Source organism: Diabrotica undecimpunctata, unplaced genomic scaffold, assembly GCF_040954645.1.
Source record: "Diabrotica undecimpunctata isolate CICGRU unplaced genomic scaffold, icDiaUnde3 ctg00002101.1, whole genome shotgun sequence".
NCBI lineage: Eukaryota > Metazoa > Arthropoda > Insecta > Coleoptera > Chrysomelidae > Diabrotica > Diabrotica undecimpunctata.
Window position 1 is genome coordinate 8392 of NW_027313165.1, and position 14919 is coordinate 23310.

General features: G+C 32.9%; 1 long non-coding RNA gene across 1 annotated transcript; it reads right to left on the bottom strand.

Annotated features, from left to right (window-relative positions):
- Positions 1–14308: 14308 nt before the first annotated feature.
- LOC140431836 (uncharacterized) lies at positions 14309–14915 on the bottom strand. The gene is made up of 2 exons (XR_011949730.1): positions 14855–14915; positions 14309–14579 (listed from the first exon to the last, which is right to left on the bottom strand). It is a non-coding gene; the product is annotated as an uncharacterized lncRNA (long non-coding RNA).
- Between the last annotated feature and the right edge of the window lie 4 nt (positions 14916–14919).

Consider the following 14919-nt stretch of genomic DNA (forward strand, 5'->3'; position numbering starts at 1 on the left):
AGATAATGGTAATAATAGGAAAAGTCGTATTTTGTGGGTGGCAAAGTCATTTCGCTCCTAAAAATGCACTAATCCATATTTTCATATGAAACAAATAACATAATACTTAGAAGACATGGTTGCAACCGAAAAACAAGATTTTACGATAATTCGCTAACGGCATTATTCCGCAAAATTTTTTAAAGTTAGGATAAAAAACCATTTTTCGATTAACCCCGTATAATAAGTCACATACAAAATTTTATTAAAAAACTCACTATACTAAATTAAATTCAGAAAAGACAAAAATATTAAGATTAGGGAACAAACCAATGAAAGAAAAAATCAAAACAGGAAGTTCTGAGTTTAAAGAAGTAGAATACTTCAAACACCTACGAGTTACAATCAGCAAATCCGGAGAAAGGAAATCCGAAATAAAAGAAAAAATATTAGCAGCGAATGAAGCTTATTTTGCAAACAAAAGATTACTTAAAAGCAAAACACTAACTAAGAAAACTAAGATAAGCATTTATAACATAATTAGGCCAATATTATTATATGCAGGAGAAACAATGACGATGGTTAAAAAAGATGAAGAAGACTTAAGAATAGCAGCAAGAAAGATTATGAGAACCATACTAGGACCAATCAGAACAGAGCAAAATGAATATAGAAGCAGAACAAATGCAGAGATTAAGGATGAACTTAAGGAAGACATCGTAACTAAAATAAAGCAATGCAGAGTTAGATGGTTAGGTCACATTTGGCGAGCAGGCGATAATAAAACTTTTCTAACTTGCTCCTCGTTTACATTAAAAGTACATTATTATAAGATTATGTACAGAGAAATCAAATACAAATGAAGACATGACTAAGCTGCGGAAAATGTCATTATATCACCTAATAACAACTAGGGTTGTCCACTAATCGAAAGTATTAAATTTCAATAACATTTTTAAAACAAAAAATCTATTTATTGTTCTGAAGCTATTTTCTTGTGGCATATAAATGCAACAAGAAAATAGTGAAAATCGCGAACGAAGACACAAAGCTTAGAGAAGCGATACCCCCAACAGAAAGGTTATTGTAATGCACAGGCTTCCATAAAACTTCCCGCTTTCGATATAAACCAATAAATTTTAAACCAGAAGAATTAGCCCACTCCATTATTCCAAATTAAAAAATTAAAACAAAATCGCGACGACGTTCGACACTTTCACTCGGAAGCATATACGCTGAACAGAGCCAAAAGAATTCGTTCTTCAATTTTCTTTTGATGTACCGCCCAGTGAGCGAACTCTAGCGAATGCAAACACATTCGTTTGCTATCGTTTGTTGGGGCGTACATATTAACCGAAAACATTTGATCACAAGTCTTCGGTCACATGCGTTCGCCAGATGTGTACGCGCCTTTAGAATCGCGATATATTAGGAATGGTATGTCTTAGGAAAAAAATCATTAAGACTATTTTTGTAGAGAATTTTAAGATCTAAAACTTTGATGCAAGGTTTTTTTTTGATAAAACTTACTGTTTTCAAGAAACATCCAAAAATCCTCAAATTTTGACCTTTAACCTCGAATAACTTTGTGTAGCACACATACGATCGATGGGGATTTTAAAAACGTTATTTGTAATGATAAACCCCAGATCTTTACCAATATTTGGCTTTCCAGGAATTTTTTTTATTTTAAATTTTTATATTGACCGGAGTGTATGCTTATGAAAGCCACACATTTTATGGCTAAAGAAACTCACAAAAGAAGAGTGACAAGATTGGTAAAATTGCTATTAAATTAAAAAACGTTTAAATGTTGTCTTTTTTTTAATATTATCTAATCATTGTCACACATAAAATTTAATGCAATTATTTGACTAAGGATTGAAAATTAATTCTAAAAAAAAAATATAAAAATCATATACTGTTTGTTCTCTTACAACACAATTTACTGATGTTTTTGTAGCATTTAATTAAAATTTGACACCCGATAATCAGTGTCAACAAGTTTAATCTTATCCAATTTTAGAGCAATCCAGGCTTAGCTTTAATTAAAAATCAATATGGATAGCAGAACAATGGACTACCTACAGGTAAAAGTTAGGTCAGTATTCTTATTTAGAAGATTTTAAGCACTACAATGGATGGATGTCTCCTATTATTGGATCGCTGAAATAATGTATATTTTTATATAAAAAGCAGCTTTTTAGGATTAAATTTTATTTTTATTATAAAGAAAATTGCATATGTAATTTCATTTCTTTAATTAAGTACTCACTTTTGTTGTTGAATCTAGCGCTATAGATAGAGTATTTTAATCTCAATTGTTTCTAGCAGTCGTTTATTTACAAAATTAAGACGCGCTATCTCAGAGTCAGTCGTTTATTTACAAAATTAAGAAAACGATAAGAATTACTTTATATCATCAATATAACATTCCGGACAATCCAACATGATTTGCTTAGCACTTTCTGTCATTCACGTGTTCTTCTTTCTACTCTTCAAACTGTACTGTATCGAGTTTATTTACCCAAAATTTATAATTATGGCAGAAGGCACTTTTAAGCTAAATATTTGCTAGTTTTCCGGTATAATACCTGATTGATGAAGGCACGCCACACAAGAAGGAAAAACTGCGTTTCCCAGGTTCTGGAAAATTAATTTTACAAATTATGAAAAAAAAAGTATTGAGGGGGTAAAAAACTTTACATACTTGGGATTCCTAGTCACGTCTGATAATAACGTTACGGTGGAAGTGAAGAGGCGAATATTTATTGCAAATAAATGTTACCATGGCTTAATTACGCAACTAAGATCAGATAACGTCGCAAGAAAAACAAAATGCCAAATATATAAAACCCTAATAAGACCGGTACTCACATATGGCTCAGAAACCTGGACACTCACTAAAAGAGAGGAAACGTTGTTAGCCACATTCGAAAGAAAAATCTTGCCACACATATATAAGGGAACAAAAGAAAACGGAATATGGCGAAGAAGATACAACTATGAACTATACAAAATATACCAGGATCCGGATATTATAACATTCATTAAAATAGGACGGCTGCGTTGGATAGGACAGGTAGAAAGAATGGAAGAAGGCGAAATACCAAACAAAATATTCAAACAGATGCCAGTAGAAAAAAGAACAAGAGGAAGACCGAAGCTGAGATACTTGGCTGAGACCGAATTTTTGAGATCTTCTCATTTGCGTTTAATTCTGTTGTGAAGTATTCTTAGGAAAATTTTAAGAGTGTGGCTCATTAGGCTAATTAATCGATATTCTGAGCATTTTCTTGCAATATGTTTTTTAGGGATTTCGACAAAGATGGATTTGAGCCAATCTGTGGGAATCACTCCGGTGTTATATATTGAATTAAAAAGTCTTACTACTACTTTTATGTTATCATCCTCTATTAGTTTCAGCAACTCAGTTGGTGTATCATCTGGACCACAAGCTTTTCTAATTTTAGCATTATTTATAGCGTGTTCTACGTCGCATTTCATAATTTCTGGGCCGTCAGTACAGTTTTGGTAGAATTCGGCAATATTATTCCTGTCATCTTCACACAACTCTGATATATACAGCTGCCATTATTTTCTTATTTCGTGTTCATTTACAATAATTTTGTTATTATTGTGAACGAGTACAGAAGGAACTAGTTTTTTAAATATGTTACTTATTTCTTTTAGTTTTTTGTGCATATTAAATAAGTCGTGTTTAGATATTACATCCTCCATTTCGTCGCACCTTTCTCTCATCCATTTTTCTTTGGCTAATTTGATCCCTTTTTTTATTCTTCTCTGCGGGTATCTATATTCTGTTTCATTAGATTTTATCAGTCGACGTTGTTCCATTAATTTCAAGATGTCGTCTGCCATCCACTTATTTTTCTTGATTAAGTTTTTTCTATAATCATTTTTGTGGAGATTTCGTTAACTTGGTTTTTAAATTCACTCCATAGTTCTTCTGGATCTTCTAGTTGTTCTCCGATGTTTTTTATTCTATTGTTAAATTCTTTTTTAATATCATATTTTTATATTTTTATATCGTCAAAGTTAAGTACATTGGTTTCTGGTTTTTGTCGCTGAATTCGTTTTAACCTTAGTTTAATATCTACTACAAGTGGTTAATGATCCGATCCAATATCTGCCCCAGGAAATGTAGTGACTTTTTTGACGGCATTTCGGAAACGCTCATTTACAAGTATATAATATGATTTCTTGAGGATTCAGGGTTATTGCCATCATCAAATGGGGCTTTCCGCCACACAGACTTCTGCATCACACATGTATTACTGTGATATTAAAAGATTAATATAAACTACAATAAAATCCAACATAGGAAAATATAAAATCTTGATTTTTCACTTTATATTTTCTAGATATCTATCGTCCTTAACTTTCATTGCCTGGCACCTTCGCCATTTATTGCAACTTTTTTATCACTATTATTTTGTAGTAAACGTAATAAAACGTAATTCAAGAGACGAAAATCAGTTTGTTCCTACTGCTTATATTAACTGGAACTCAAACAATGTAGACAAAGAACTATTACTAGATATCAATTATAAGAACTACAAAAAATGAATTTTGGAAAAACTCATTTTCCAATTTACAACTAAAAAGTGTTGTTGTTACTACCAAAAACGAAGCAATGAACATACAAACTAAGACGCAAAAGAACTAAATAGACAAATTTTTAAATAAAAAAATGTATTGCGATTGATTTAATATTATTTATCATCATCATCATTGGTGCTACAGCCCTATAAAAGAGAATCAACTTTCCCAAGTCTATTACGTCAGTCAGTTCTATCCATTGCCAACTGTTGCCATCCTTATCTACACCATCCCTCCATCTGAGTTTTGGCCTACCCCTACTTCTACTTCCCACAGGTTGCGACATAAGGATTCTTCTAGGAGGGTTGTTCTGCTGTGATCTTGCCAGATGTCCTGCCCATCTTAATCTTCCTATTTTTATAAAGGATACTACGTCTTTACCACCAAATATATTTGATATTATTTATACATAGAGGGCTGTTTTCTATTTATGAGACATATTGCTCGCCCATAAACATCATGATGAGGCAGTGCAATATAATTCTAAAACATAGCAACATAGATATCTTCAACACCAACGCCATTAAATTTAGCTTTCTGCCTACTTCAACCACTATATTTTGGTGGGTATATCTGGCATAGATACACCGTGTATATGTGTGCGTCTTTATATATATTTTTATATGTGTGCGTGTGAAATTCATACTTGTAATTACATTTTTTTCTGTAAAATGTGTTTGTTGTGAAATAAATAAATAAATATCAAAAACTCTGTTTCTCACCGACCGACTCAGCTCTTTTCTGGCAATGCAGCATCTGTATCTCAAACATCCTTTTGAAAAGATAATAAAATCTGAACAAAAAATTGCCCAAAAAAACAACATAACTCATAAATTTAGATGAATCACATCGTATGAAGAAATTATCGACAATAAAGAGGCAGACAAAAATGTTCGTGATACTGCAGCAAGTGGGGAAACTGAATTAGTGCGCGAGAGTGTACTTAAGATCTCAAAACGTTTTTTTTAACAAAAAGTGATTAGTCGGTAGCAGTGCAGATGGTTTATGTCGCAATCTAAGCTAAGATTACTAAAACCAGATACACGACAGTGGAAAACAGGTTATTCAAACGGTTTTAACGCGTCTACATATAGGAAACACTAAGATCACACTCTCATACCTATCTTCGGCCAGTGAAAGCCCCTTGTTCGACTTATGTGCTACTCCTCTTACCATAATCCGTTTGTTAATTGAGTGCCCAAATTATCAAAGGGAAAGTTTAATAAACAATCAACCAAACACTCTACCAGCTCTATTAGGAGAAAACTGTCCAGTAAAAAGCCTATTAAATTACGTCAATCGATATTTATTTTCAACTAAAACCTATAGTTAAGCTTTGTTTACTCAGTAACACTGCTAATAACCTGTTGGTGAATGCGGTGACTTTGCATTATTAAAACAAAAATTCTTGCAATGGTCTTATACATTTCTAACTTTGTTCAAAATATTCGCAGAATTTCTAACTGAAACTATCATACGAACAGAAAGATATTCGATATTCGACATTCACTGACGATTATTATGACAAGATTATAAGAAAATTAGAACAGAATTACACAGAAAATAGAATGGAGATAAACTAAGAAAAATACAAAATTGTACAAGAAAACTTAACTAAGTATTATAAAACAAAACAATATTATAAATACAAAAATGAGAATACACAGGAACACAGCGAAAAATTTCAATACAGATAGAACTTTCAAGGAAAGCTTGTGGTATCACTAGACGAAACAGAACAAATAAGTAGAACGCGCTATCTCAGAGTCAATTAATAAATTAAAGCTGAAAGAAAAAGTCTAGCTTGTGCATGTACATGACATTCTACGCGTCCCTATGCTTCTCTTTCCTTGGAACTTTCCCTGCATAATCAGTTGGAGCAAGGTGTATTTCTCTCCATGGTGTAATATGTTCGAGATATTCCAATTTTCTTGTTTTAATTATATTTAAAATTTCTATTTCTTTTTTCATCCTTTTCAGAACCTCTTTGTTTGTGACGTGTTCTGTCCACGATATTTTCAGAATTCTTCTATACACCCACGGCTCAAATCATTCAAATTTTTTCATTGATGTCGCATTCAAGGTTCAAGATTCCATTCCATAAAATAAAGTCGAAAAAACATAGCACCTCGCCAACCTAACTCTTAGTTCCAATTTTAAATTTCTTTTACATATCACTCTTCTCATTTTGTTGAAATTTGCTCTAGTCTTTTCTATTCTGATTTTGATTTTGATCTCCTGAATGTAATCATTTGTGTAGTTAATCATTGTTCCCAGATATGCATATTTGTCCACTTGTTCGACGTTTGTTCCGTTTATTAAAAGATTCTCGTTATTTCTTTGAGTTTTCGATATTCTCATAAATTTCGTCTTCTTGACATTCATTGTTAGACCACACTCTTTTCCATACTCCGCTATTCTGGTCACCAGTCTCGGAAGATCAATATTTTCGGCTCAATCACAGTGTCGTCCGCATATCTAATGTTGTTAATGGGAACTCCATTTACCTTTATTCCAGCTGTTTCAACCTAACGAGCGTTTTTCAGGATCTCTTCGGAGTAGGCATTAAAAGAATTGGCGACAATACGCATCCCTGTCTCACTCCACATTTTATTTCAATTTCATCTGACAGCTTTTCGTTAACACGTACTTTTGCTCGTTGTTTATAGTATAAATTTGATATGATCCTGAGGTCGTTGTAGTCAATCTTCTTTGATTTCAGGACATTCATTATATTACTTTTTATATTATAATTATATTTCACTTTTTATCAGTATATTAAGTAAAAAAAGAGCTTCACGCGTTCCTAGGCCTTTGCGAAAACCAAATTGTGTATCATTAACGTCTATGTCCAGTTTGTGATATATTCGGTCAGTATAGGCCGGGTAAAAACATGCTCCCAATACCGTGTCGAACCACGTCGCGTTCTTAAGTGTAAACGGTGTCATGTAGCCGCGTACTGTACTTCAACAGGTCAAAGAAGTGACATTCTACCGTTCCACTGGTTTATGGTAACAGCCTTTGCATAAAAGGAAATGCGAACGCCACGCCGTACGCCTTGAACTCAGCTCTGGACTAGTTTGCGAATTTTTTCGAATTCGATGGAATGAGCCGAGTAGAATAGTTTAATTCTAGTCAAAAAATTATCGAGAAAAAGAGATGTTATGGGCTATAAAAAATCCCAGATATTATAATAAAATAAAAAGAAACGAGGCATGGAAGGAGATTGTCGCGAAAATGGGAATAACAGCGGATGAATGAAAAAAAAATGACCAATCTTTTATCTGGATTACAGTGAGAAAAAGGAAAAATAAAAAAATTACAGCGATTGTTTGCCACCATCTCCTTTCACGAGTATTTTTTGTTTTATTATCTGATCTGATCTGATCTATAATGCATAACAATATAGTCTGCTGTAGCAACGTTTATTTTGCAGATACGGATTTAACGCAATTACTGATGAAATGACAAAATGTAGATACGACATACGAAGCGGCGATCAGTTCGTGTACCAACGTCTCGAACAGCCTGTTGATCGCATCGCCGTCCACGATGATTTTCGAGTCGGTATTCGGAGCATGTCTGTACCCAGCTTAAGACGTCAAAGATCGTTTAGAGATTAACTAAACGATGCAATAGAAATAAGAAACTTGCAAGGTGCAGATTCTCCTGATAGAAAGAGCTGGATACATTAAAAACTGGGAAAATTAAATCAATATGCTCAGTCAAGAAGGATTTAAGCTGATCACTAAAGAAAGAACTGGAAGAGGAAAGATATATCCGAATAAGGATCTTCATGACTGATTAACTAATTACATTATTAATAGTTTATACAAAAAGAAAATAAATTCTATTTAAAATATAGCGTGGTAAGTGCATTTTCTTGTTGCGAAAAGGAATGGCAAGAGAAGTCTTTGAACTCTTGAAGTGGACTGTACCTTCGCGCCATTCCTTGCATAAAAAAAACTATAACTGAACAAGATATTAAATTAAAACAATTAGGTTTTAATACCGTTAGTGATATTTTAAAAGTAATTAACGTAAATAATATATATATAAAATAAATATCAATTTGTATTTGATTGCAAATAAAACTTTATAGTCCAGATACTCATCACACAAAACAGGTGAGTTTAACAATAATAAATAATTCATTCCAAACATCTGAGCTGCGAAATCTAACTCATCGTGAGCGATATCCAGCAAACTTAAAATAAAATTTTAACGTTAAAAAGAGGTAAAAAGAAGAATTACTGCGATTGATATTCAAAAAAGAGGATTTAAAACATGTCAAAGGATGAAAAGGTTGCCAATATAAGTCGATAATACTGATGTACAGGAGATAGCCAATCATGATGATCTTGAATACACATTTCTAATACAAAAAAAAACATAAGATTACAAGGAAAGTTATATCAAGAAATTATCAATCAATTATTTAGTATACTATAATTCAAAAAACAGGGAGGAGGTGGATAAGAGACGTAAGGATGCGAAGAAGCTATGAAATAGGTATTAATCACTACCTACTGGAAACTACATGTACCAGCAAAGAAATAGAAATAAAAACACAAAAGACAAACAGAAATACAAGGAAATAATTAAAATAAATAAATCATGGAAAGGAACAATAAACATCAGATATAAGGAAGAGTTACAGACGGAAATGGACAAAGAAGGAGAAATGACAGAAATAATAGAATAATAAGTATGGCTGACAAAATATCATAAAAATGTTAAAAATCATTTTTAATAAATAAATGTATAGAAATAAGTGAAGTACCTACAGCTTAGTTAAATGCTCTTATAATACTGAGATTTACTGAGAATAAATATAAATTTATTTAAAACTATAGACCCATTAGCCTGTTGTCAGTCTTGTATAAGCTGTTTGTTAAAATAATTACATCGAACAGAACATTGAACAATATCTTTAATGAGCCATCTACTAAATATATTTCTAAAACTCATCCACAACCGAGTTTATCAAAAGTTGGATTCAGATATTAGTGATACACAGATGGGGGAAAGGGATTAGGTACTCGAGAAGCTCTCTTCGGTTTGAATGTTCTTACACAAAGATGCCTAGACGTTAATCAGGAAGTACATGCATGTTTTATCGATTTTGAAAAAGCGTTTGACGGAGTACGCCATGATAAGCTAAAAGACATTCTTGAAAGAAAGGACATAGATAATAAAGATCTGCGAATAATTCTCAATCTATATTGGAATCAGAAAGCTAACATCAAAATAGAAAATGAGATATCACAAGCAATAGAAATACGTAGAGGAGTATGACGGGAATGCATTTTGTCACCGTTGCTATTTAATGTTTATAGTGAAGGCATCTGCCAGGAAACCCTTTTGCAAGCAAACGAAGGAATCGTAATCAATGGAGAGGTTGCAAATAATATTCGATACGCAGACGACACTGTACTAGTTGCAAGAACTGTAGAAGAATTACAACGATTACTTACAAATATAAATATTGCCTGCAACAATTATGGCATAAGTATCAATATCAAAAAAACTAAGTATATGGTCTTCAGTAAGAATATGACACAACCAACACATATTAGTACAAACGGCATTCAAATTGAAAAAGTATCAAGTTACAAATACTTGGGTACTTCAATAAACGAAACTGGAGACCAAAACAATGAACTAAAAAGACGTATCGAAATTGCCAGGGCCACTTTCATAAAGATGAGGAAATTCTTCTGCAACAGAGATATAAGCATCCCTCTCCGATTAAGAATGCTAAGGGGCTACGTATTTAACACGCTATTATACGGTGTAGAGGCCTGGACTCTCAAGCAGAACAATATAAAAAATATTGAAAGTTTCGAGATGTGGTGCTACCGTCGAATGCTGAAGATAAGTTGGGTTGAAAGAGTTACAAATTTTGAAGTAATGCGAAGGATAGGAAAAAACCCAGAAATTTTGTTAACGATCAAACGAATAAAACTCGAATATTTGGGTCACGTGATGAGAGGACATAAATACGCATTACTTCAAAATATAATGCAAGGAAATATAGAAGGAAAACTGAATCCAGGCCGTAAAAGAATGTCATGGCTGCGTAATTTGAGAGAGTGGTTTGGCTGTACCACTAATGAACTCTTTAGGTCAGCTATAAACAAGGTCAGGATAGCCTTGATGATTTCCAATCTCCGATAGAAGTGACACAAGAAGAAGAAGAAGAAAAATAATTACATTGCGACTAACAAACCAACTGGATAGTTATCAGCCTCGGGAGCAGACAGGATTTGGAAGAGGTTATAGCACCATAGATCATATATAAGTAATAAGAACACTAATTGAAAAATCAAACGAATACAATATAACACTCTGGATAGCTATGGTAGATTTCGACACCTTTCTAACCGACTCATGTGAAAGTCCTGTCATTGCAGATACTTGACGTGTTGATGCAGTAGACTCTATTGCAAAATTTCCAAGGACCTCAATTTAGGATGCTTCATTTAGTAATCTTGAGACATCCCTTTTTTTATTTTGCACTGATCTCGTTTCTCTAAACTTTTCAACTAAATCGCGGACGTATACACGTGACTTACATTTTTGTCCGGACGCCTTTCATGAAATATTTGAGCTGTAAGACTGGTTCTGGGAGGCAAATATGAAAATGATCTCCACGCATTCAGGTATACTTTAAACCATCGTGATAACTACAGCTGAATGACAGTACCCATCGTACCAATGACGAAAACTAATGACATTTAAAATTCTCAAATAAATCAAAAATTATTGAATCTGACAGAACCCAAAAAACAGATGTTTTCAACTTGTTTTGCAAAAAGAGCAAATTAAGTTATTATTTAACAAAAAAAAATTCCGGCGGGCACTTATCATTACAAATAATAATCTGGGAGATAGCATTACAAATACAAAAGTCATAGTAGGCCGGCTGATATTAACACCCTGTATAATTTATTAAAGAATAATTATACAGGGTCATCAACAGAAGCAACAAAAACCTCATTAAATTTTCCATTTAAGCCAAAGTGTCACAATTATTGCTTCACCCTGTATAATTATTATTTATACCATTGGATAGCATTTTTAATCTTTTCAATCATGTATTACAAGTAGCGGTTTGCAATTTAAACTTTTTTGATTGTGGTGGGTGGGGTCTAGGGGATTGATGGGGGTGAGTTCTCTTTCATGTCATTTTAGTTCCCCCTTACTATCCTAGAAACGGTTTCAAGCATCAGCTTTTGTTCGTGAGATATAGCCCATTGTAAGTTTTAAAATTGACACACTGTTTAGGCCAACGCTGACATATGAAACAGAAAACATATCTTAAACCGAAGACACCAGAGGATACAAGCAGCAGAAATGAAATACGACACAATAACGACAAGAGCAAGAAGGACAGACAGACTCAAAAGTGAAGAAGTAAGAAACAGAATAAAAATTAAATCGTTACTTGACACAATAAATGAGAAAAAAATAGTATAGCTCGGACCTATAACACGAATCAACAATAACAGACAAGTAAAAAGAGTGTGGGAAGCTAAACCAATAGGGACAAACAGAAGAGATATACCAATAACAAAGTGGAACAGCGACTTAGTAGAGATATTGCAAAATGAGGGCAGATCTTGGCAAGAAGTAACACAATTGGCAAAAAGAATAAAAGAATGGAGAAAATTCATCAAAAGCTAGAATCACCTCCCTCGACACCTAACGGTAGAAGAGGAACGATTATGTATATGTATGTGTTAATTGATTTGGTTAATACACCCAATTATTTAGCGCGAATTTATTCCACGCTTTTCATTAAAAAATCAATGACGTCACTTAACCGTTAAATATGACGTCATAAAATTACTATAGGTATATATATTTGAGGTTGCGCATTCAATAATAAAAATCAGTTTTCCTAAACGATTTCTGTACAAAAAATGCCTGTACTAATAAACGAAAAATAAACCAAGACATGTCAACTCTATATAATTACGGATGAGCTACCACATTGCTGTTTATTGACCTCTATTATAGGATAATAAACTATAAAAATTTGTTACAATTTGGTTGTAAACTGGTGAAATAAACATAGCGATATATACAATTTACTCCAAATCATCCGTACTATTAATAGAAAATCATCGACCTTATTAATATATAAACTCCTATTTTTGAAGGGAAATATTGAATAAACAAACTTAACAATGTGCCAGTATTATATAGGAACGTTATTTCCAAATATAGATACGAAGTTAGTAGTTTTTATCACGATATAAGTAAATTTAGTTTAATTTTAAAAATTAATATCTAAATAAGGTTGCAGGTAAACACACCTTTACTACACCCTTAGTTTATTCAATTTCCATTTAGGTCAGCGACTTTTACTGAAAGGGTGCATTTCTCATAAAATCGATATTGTTAAATAAAACCTCTAAAACATAGCTAATTGTACTAAATACTTGTCAGCTTCAAATATCCCGAAACATCCAACACCAAAAAACAAAAACTCTAAAAAAATTTACCTGGAAATCCTGAAATCCTAAGTAGATAATAAGTGGGTGAAAAACTTATATCACATTTTCTTTAAAATTACATAATTATTTACAGATTCTGTTGCAGTAAAAGGCATGAAAATAAACTAAAAAAGGTTTTTCTACATAACTACGAGCGAGAAAGCTGCCGTAGTGGTGTAGCGTAGTTCGTAGTACTCCCGCGCCGGAGACAGAAAATGTGTCGATTTTCTGACCCCTGAAAAGCGCGAGGAGTGGGGAGTAAGGGCGGATCCGCGTACAGAGACGTGGAAAAACGGAAAATATTTTTAAAAGCGGTCTGATAAATGCTGTCATTTTAAAGGTGAGTTAATGTGCGTGCGGTTAGAATTTGTTTCTATCAAATACCCATATTTTCCATTACATTACAATATGGGGAGTAAAAATTTGGCTAGCTATTTACGGGGTATTCAGAGATTATTTTTCTTGACTAAAAATTATTTTTTTTGAAAATTTACCCTAAATTATTTCATAAAAAAAAATTAAACTAGATAAAGCGTAGAGCACTATAAATGCGAATCTTCTTCTTCTTTTTGTAGACATGACTTCTTCTGTTTTTCAATGTACCTATAGTAAGTTATTCCATTGTTTTCGTGGTCTTACTACTGATCGTCTTACTATTGGGGAACCGTCTCTTGCCGTCTTTACTACTCTATTTGTTGTCATTCGGCTTATATGATTCCATTCTACTTTTCTATTTCTTAACCAGTCCTTGAGGTTCTCCACCTTGCATCTACGTCGTATATCTGTACTTGTACCTCTGTCCCGTAGTGTCCTACCAATAATTTTAAGAGTTTTCATCTCTGCTATTTGTACCATTCTTTCTATCCTCTCGGTGTCAGGTCGTGTTTCTGCTGCTATTTAATTATTGATCTGATGACTGTTTTGTAAATTCTGCCAGTCATTTCTTTCCTAATAATTTTATTTCTCCCTATTGTTTTGTAACGATATGGCATCCTTCAACCTGTAAACAGGCGTTGGGTGCCAATATGTAACGATAAGACTACCAAAGAGAATTGAAATACTATTATAAAATAATACTTCAATCAACTATGGAGCTAATCGTCTATGCTTCGCCTACCTCAGTCGCTCAAGTGTGAATCCGTCTTGTCTTAAACTATGAATTAAACAATGAAAATTCAGTTGGTAACAAATAAAACAATGAATTAACTAATCATATTTATTTAGCATTAAACAAAATAATGATATATAGTTTGCACAAGCAAACCATGCCTATAGCTTTACAATAAAATGAAATGATACTTGTTGCCTCCAGATTATGTGGGTAGGTCTTAGTTGTTTGCCATTTGAGTGGTCTTGAAGACAGCTACAGTCTTAGTTAGTTGGTTTTATACGTGGTTAATCCATTGTCTACGATGTTTTTTCTCACGAAAGGAGAAGCAGAAATTAGTTTTATTCAATAAACTATCCCATAAACTGAAATATAACACAGGGTGTATTGAGAGACATCAAAGGGGGCTAACTTCCTTACCAATTATTTTACAAAATCACAATTAAACAAATGGCAAATGGCAAGGACAAAGTGAAATAGAATTATTATTAAAATTAGTTAAGTTTTTTAAGATTTCTATATGTATAAAATCGAAAACGTGGCATTTGAAGAAGTGAGGTTATGAATATTGAAAATGCTGTCAGAATTATAAAATATAGGTTACAATGAAAGTACTCATCCCAAAGAGATTTCTACAGACCATAAAATGACCCTTATTTCATATTTTCTTCTTTTATAAATTTCAACTGCACACAAAAATTATCC